The sequence below is a fragment of the Bison bison genome, unplaced genomic scaffold, assembly GCF_000754665.1.
Source record: "Bison bison bison isolate TAMUID 2011002044 unplaced genomic scaffold, Bison_UMD1.0 scf7180017864346, whole genome shotgun sequence".
NCBI lineage: Eukaryota > Metazoa > Chordata > Mammalia > Artiodactyla > Bovidae > Bison > Bison bison.
Window position 1 is genome coordinate 2524321 of NW_011494918.1, and position 6869 is coordinate 2531189.

Consider the following 6869-nt stretch of genomic DNA (forward strand, 5'->3'; position numbering starts at 1 on the left):
TGGAGTGGGTTGCCATTTCCTTCTCCAATGCATGAAAGGGAAAAGTGAAAGTGAAGTCGCTCAGTCATGTCCGACCCTCAGCGACCCCATGAACTGCAGCCTACCAGGCTCCTCCGTCCATGGGATTTTCCAGGCAAGAGTACTGGAGTGGGGTGCCATTGCCTTCTCCGGGAAACTGGTACTAAATGGGTACAAATACATTAACAAACAAACATGTTCCGTTCACCAAACTGCCTGAACTGGATATGAAAAGAGTAGTTGGCCAGTTTAACTCTATAGAGATTTAATGATACTGTTTTCCACATCTGGAGAGGTGGTCTATGTTCTGTTTAATTTCCACTTTTGGATTCTTGGCTGTACTGAGTTGAATAGTGTTCACCAAATTCATGTTCACTGGAACATCAGAATGAAACCCTATTTGGAAATAATGCTTGCAAATATAATTAGAGTTAAGATTAGGTCATAGTGGATTATGAAGGACCTTAATCCAAAAACTGATATCCTGATAAGAAAATAAAACAGAGACACACAGAAGCATAGGAGAATGCCAGATGATGGATGCAGAGATTTGAGTGATACCTCTGCAAACCAAGGAATGCCAAAATTACCAGCAGCTGCCAGAAGCTAGAAAGAGGCAAAAAAAAAAAAAGATGCTTCCTTACTGCCTTCAGTCACCTTGGCCCCGCTGACACCTTGATTTCAGACTTTCAGTCTTAAAACTGTGAGAATAAATTCTGGCCATTTTAAGCTACTCAGTTTATAATACTGTGTTATGGCAGTCCTAAGAAACTAATACGTTAGATACGTACCTTTTAATCTTAGTTTTAGGGGGTTTCTTTAGAGTTTCAAATACTTTTAATTCATTACAGCCTACTTTCAAATGTTATACAATCTCAGTTATAATTTAAGATCAACTTAAAAAATTTTCCCCTGCCATCTTTTGTGCCATTTTTGTATTTTATTTCTGCTTTTGTTATAAAACTCAGAATATATTGTGGGTTTTTTTTTTTAAGTTTTGCTTTAAACAATTACATTTAAAGATAATTTAAATTAGGAAATGTCTCTTTTATATATATACATATCTCTTAATTCCTTTTGTACATCTGGTTTTCCATCTGGCATTATTTTTCTTCAGTCCAAAGAGCTTCCTTTAGCATTTATCTTAATGCAGATCTGCTGGTGACAAATTTCCTCAGCTTCTGCTTCTCTAAAGATGTCTTAATTTTGCCTTTATCTTTGAAGAATATTTTTGTGAGATATAAAATTCTAGGTTGATGGACTATTTTGTTCTTATTTTGGTACTTAGATCATCCCATTATCTCCCGCATGCTGCTAAGTCGCTTCAGTCCTGTCTGACTCTTTGCAACCCCTTGGTCTGTAACCCACCAGACTCCTCTGTCCAAGGGACTTTCCAGGCAAGAATATTGGAGTGGGTTGTGATGCCCTCCTCCAGGGGATCTTCCCTACCCAGCGATCAAACCAGTGTCTTTTTCTGCATTGTCAGCAGCTTCTTTACCACAAGCACCACCTGGGAAGTTCCCATTGTCTCCTGGCTTTCATTATTTATGGTAAGAAGTTATTAAATTCTTATTTTTGTATTCCTGCATCCAGTGTCTTTTTTTTTTTCTGATTGCTTCCAGGATTTTTTCTTTACTACTGGTTTTTAATAATTTTTTTATTATGTTCCTTTGCTTTTTTGTTTGTGGGTGTGTGTATATTCTGCTTGAGGTTCATTTAGCTTCTTAGATAATTAAGTTTTCAGTATTAACCAAAATGGAAATTTTGGGGGTATTGCATTTTGAAATATTTTTTGGAGTCACCCTGTGACTCCAATCACACATATATTATGCCAACTGATATTGTCCTGCAGGTCATGGTGCTGTTTGCTGTGGGATTTTGTTTCCAGCTTTTTCTCCCTCTGAGGTTCAATTTACATAGTTTCTATTGCAGTCTTCAAGATTATTATTCTTTTTTATTTAATTTATAATATACTACTAAGTCTATCCAGTGAAGTTTTCACTTTCGATATTATATTTTTCAGCTTTAGAGAGTCCATTTGTTTCACTTTTTCATATCTTTTACTTCTCATACTCATATTTTGCAGTAAATCTTTTCAAGGCTCACTTTGTTTGTTTGCTGTGTAGGACAATCTGGATATTTTTCCCATTAAATTGTGAACATGTTTATAATACCTGTTTTAAATTTTCATCTGCTAATTTTATTTGGGTCTGTTTCTATTGAATAATTTTTCTCTTGGTGATGGACAACACCTACTTGCTTCTTCATGTGTTTAGTCATTTTTATTGGATAATGGACATTTTAAATATAACACTGTTGATTGTATTCTGATGTCTTTCTGTAAAGAAAATTTACTTTTGTTTTGAGAAGCAGTTTAGCTATTGCAAACCACCTTGAGACTTTTTAAAGAATCTTTTTAGGGTAGATTTTGAATAGGCTTTACTCAGTGGTATCAATAGCCTTTTTTTCTTCCCTCCTAGATACTAATGAATTCTGACATCCCTTGGGTGTCCTACAACGCAATTCGATGCTGACACTAACTATCTGTAGTTCGTGTCAAACTCTATACGCTTCAGGGCTTAGTCCCACAAGATTGTTCTCGTTTGAGATACCAGTTACAAGTATTGGGTCCATAGGTTACCCACACTTCTGTTCATTTGTGCTACAAAGTTGAGGATTTCCATGATGCCTCTCCCTTCAGTTTCAATAATTTGCTAGAATAACACACAAAACCCGTTATCTACTATTACAGGTTTATCATAAAGGATACAATTCAAACAATCAAATGTAAGAGATATATAAATATAGTGGGGTCCAGTGGAGGCACACAGAGAAGGCGATGGCACCCCACTCCAGTACTCTTGCCTGGAAAATCCCATGGATGGAGGAGCCTGGTAGGCTGCAGTCCATGGGTCATGAAGAGTCGGACACAACTGAGTGACTTCACTTTCACTTTTCACTTTCATGCATTGGAGAAGGAAATGGCAACCCACTCCAGTGTTCTTGCCTGGAGAATCCCAGGGACAGGGGAGCCTGGTGGGCTGCCGTCTATGGGGTTGCACAGAGTCAGACATGACTGACGTGACTTAGCAGCAGCAGCAGCAGTGGTGGCCCATCATCCCCCCTAGCACATTAATATGTTCACCAGCCCCCAAACCCCACTTCCAAGATACCCCACATCCAAGGTCTGGAGCAGCAGCTGCACTTCGCTGGAGCAGCTGTGGGCAGATACCCCATGTCCAAGGTCAGGAGCGGTGGCTGCACTTCACTGGAATGGCTGTGAGGAGATAACCCACGTCCAAGGTCAGAGAAACCCCAGCAATATGGTAGGCGCTGGAGCGGCTGTGAGAAGATACCACAAGCCCAAGGGGAAAGGAGAAGCCCCAGCAAGATGGTAAGAGGGACGAAATGGAGTTTAGAATCAAACCCCATTCCCACCAGAGACATTCAGAGGGCTCAAACAAACCTTGTGCGCACCAGGACCCAGAAACCCCACAGAGACTGAGACAGAACGGTGTTTGAGCATCTCCTGAGGAAGTACGGGTCAGCAGGGGACTGCCACAGGGACAGGGGATCTGGGTGCAGCAGACCTGGGTATGGCATACACCCTCTTGGAGGAGGTCGCCATTAACCCCACCATAGAGCTGCCAGAACTTACACAGCATGGGAAATAGACTCTTAGAGGGCACAGACAGAGCCTGTGTGCACCAGGACCCAGGAGAAAGGAGCAGTGACCCCACAAGACTGACCCAGACTTGCTCGGGAGTGTCCAGGAGTCTCCAGCAGAGGTGTGGTTTGGCGGTGGCCTGCTGCAGAGTTGGGGGCAGTGAGTGTAGCAGTACATGCAAGGGGTCTTTTGAAGGAGGTCACCGTTATCTTCATTACCTCCACCATAGTTTGGCCCCAGGTAAATAGCAGGAGGAGAACACAGCTCCACCATCAACAGAAACTTGGATTAAAGATTTACTGGCATGGCCCCATCCATCAGAACAGGACCCAGTTTCCCCATCAGTCAGTCTCTCCCATCAGGAAGCTTCCATAAGCCTTCTATCCTTCTCCATCAGAGGGCAGACAGACTGAAAATCACAGTCACAGAAAACTAACCAATCTGATCACATGGACCCCAGCCTTGTCTAACTTGGTGAAACAGTCATGCCGTGTAGGCCACCCAATACATACAGGTCATGGTGGAGAGTTCTGACAAAACATGGTCCACTGGAGAAGGGAATGGCAAACCACTTCAGTATTCTTGCCCTGAGAACCCCATGAACAGTATGAAAAGGCAAAAAGATAGGACACTGAAAGATGAACTCCCCAGGTCAACAGGTGCCCAATATGCTACTGGAAATCAGTGGAGAAATAACTCCAGAAAAAATGAAGAGATGGAGCCAAAGCAAAAACAACACCCAGTTGTGGATGTGACTGGTGATAGAAGCAAGGTTCGATGCTGTAAAGAGCAATATTAGTGGACCTGGAATGTTAGGTCCACGAATCAAGGCAAATTGGAAGTGGTCAAACAGGAGACAAAGAGTGAACATCGACACTCTGGGAATCAGTGAACTAAAATGAACTGGAATGGGTGAATTTAACTCAGGTGACCATTATATCTACTACTGTGGGTAGGAATCCCTTAGAAGAAATGGAGTAGCCATCATAGTCAACAAAGAGTCCAAAATTCAGTACTTGGATGCAATCTCAAAAACGACAGAATGACCTTTGTTTGTTTCCAATTCAAAATATTTGAATTGGAAACCATTCAATATCAAATGGTTTCAAACCATTCAATATCACTGTAATCCAAGGCTATTCCCTGACCAGTAATGCTGAAGAAGCTGAAGTTGAACAGTTCTATGAAAACCTACAAGACCTTCTAGAACTAACACCCCAAAAAGATGTCCTTTTCATTATAGGGGACTGGAATGCAAAAGTAGGAAGTCAAGAAACACTTGGAGTAACAGACAAATTTGGCCTTGGACTACAGAATGAAGCAGAGCAAAGGCTAATAGAGTTTTGCCAAGAGAACACACTGGTCATAGCAAACATCCTCTTCCAACAACACAAGAGAAGACTCTACACATGGACATCACCAGATGGTCAATACCAAAATCAGATTGCTTATATTCTTTGCAGCCAAAGATGGAGAAGCTCTATAGAGGCAGCAAAAAGAAGACCGGGAGCTGACTGTGGCTCAGATCATGAACTCGTAATTGCAAAATTCAGACTTAAATTGAAGGAAATAGGGAAAACCAAGACCATTCAGGTATGACCTAAATCAAATGCCTTACGATTATACAGTAGAAGTGAGAAATAGATTTCAAGGGATTAGATCTGATAGACAGAGTGCCTAATGAACTATGGACTGAGGTTCATGACATTGTACAGGAGACAGGGATCAAGACCATCCCCAAGAAAAAGAAATGCAAAAAGCAAAATGGCTGTCTAAGGAGGCCTTTTCTAAAACCACTGCTGAGTTTTCCAAATTTGCTGGCATATTGAGTGCAGCACTTTCACAGCATCATCTTTTAGGATTTGAAATAGCTCAACTGGAATTCCATCACCTCCACTAGCTTTGTTCGTAGTGATGCTTTCTAAGGCCCACTTGACTTCACATTCCAGCATGTCTGGCTCTAGGTGAGTGATCACACCATCGTGATTATCTGGGTAGTGAAGATCTTTTTTGTACAGTTGTTCTGTGTATTCTTCTTCTTAATATCTTCTGCTTCTGTTAGGTCCATACCATTTCTGTCCTTTATCAAGCCCATCTTTGCATCAAATGTTCCCTTGATATCTCTAATTTTCTTGAAGAGATCTCTAGTCTTTCCCATTCTGTTGTTTTCCTCTATTTCTATGTATTGATCGCTGAGGAAGGCTTTCTTATCTCTTCTTGCTATTCTTTGGAACTCTGCATTCAGATGCTTATATCTTTCCTTTTCTCCTTTGCTTTTCGCTTCTCTTCTTTTCACAGCTATTTTTAAGGCCTCCCCAGACAGCCATTTTGCTTTTTTGCATTTCTTTCCCATGGGGATGGTCTTGATCCCAAATCGTCAACATCCGCTGGATCATCGTAAAAGCAAAAGAGTTCCAGAAAAACATCTATTTCTGCTTTATTGATTATGCCAAAGCCTTTGACTGTGTGGATCACAATAAACTGTGGAAAGTTCTGAAAGAGATGGGAATACCAGACCGCCTGAACTGCCTCTTGAGAAACCTGTATGCAGGTCAGGAAGCAACAGTTAGAACTGGACATGGACCAACAGACTGGTTCCAAATAGGAAAAGGAGTACGTCAAGGCTGTATATTGTCATCCTGCTTATTTAACTTATATGCAGAATACATGATGAGAAACGCTGGGCTGGAAGAAGCACAAGCTGAAATCAAGATTGCCGGGAGAAATATCAATAACCTCAGATATGCAGATGACACCACCCTTATGGCAGAAAGTGAAGAGGACCTAAAAAGCCTCTTGATGAAAGTGAAAGAGGAGAGTGAAAAAGTTGGCATAAAGCTCAACATTCAGAAAACTAAGATCATGGCGTCTGGTCCCATCGCTTCATGGCAAATAGATGGGGAAACAGTGGAAACAGTGTCAGACTTTATTTTTGGGGGCTCCAAAATCACTGCAGATGGTGACTGCAGCCATGAAATTAAAAGACGCTTACTCCTTGGAAGGAAAGTTATGACCAACCTAGATAGCATATTCAAAAGCAGAGACATTACTTTGCCAACAAAGGTCCATCTAGTCAAGGCTATGGTTTTTCCAGTCATGTATGGATGTGAGAGTTGGACTGTGAAGAAAGCTGAGCGCCAAAGATTTGATGCTTTTGAACTGTGGTGTTGGAGAAGAGTCTTGA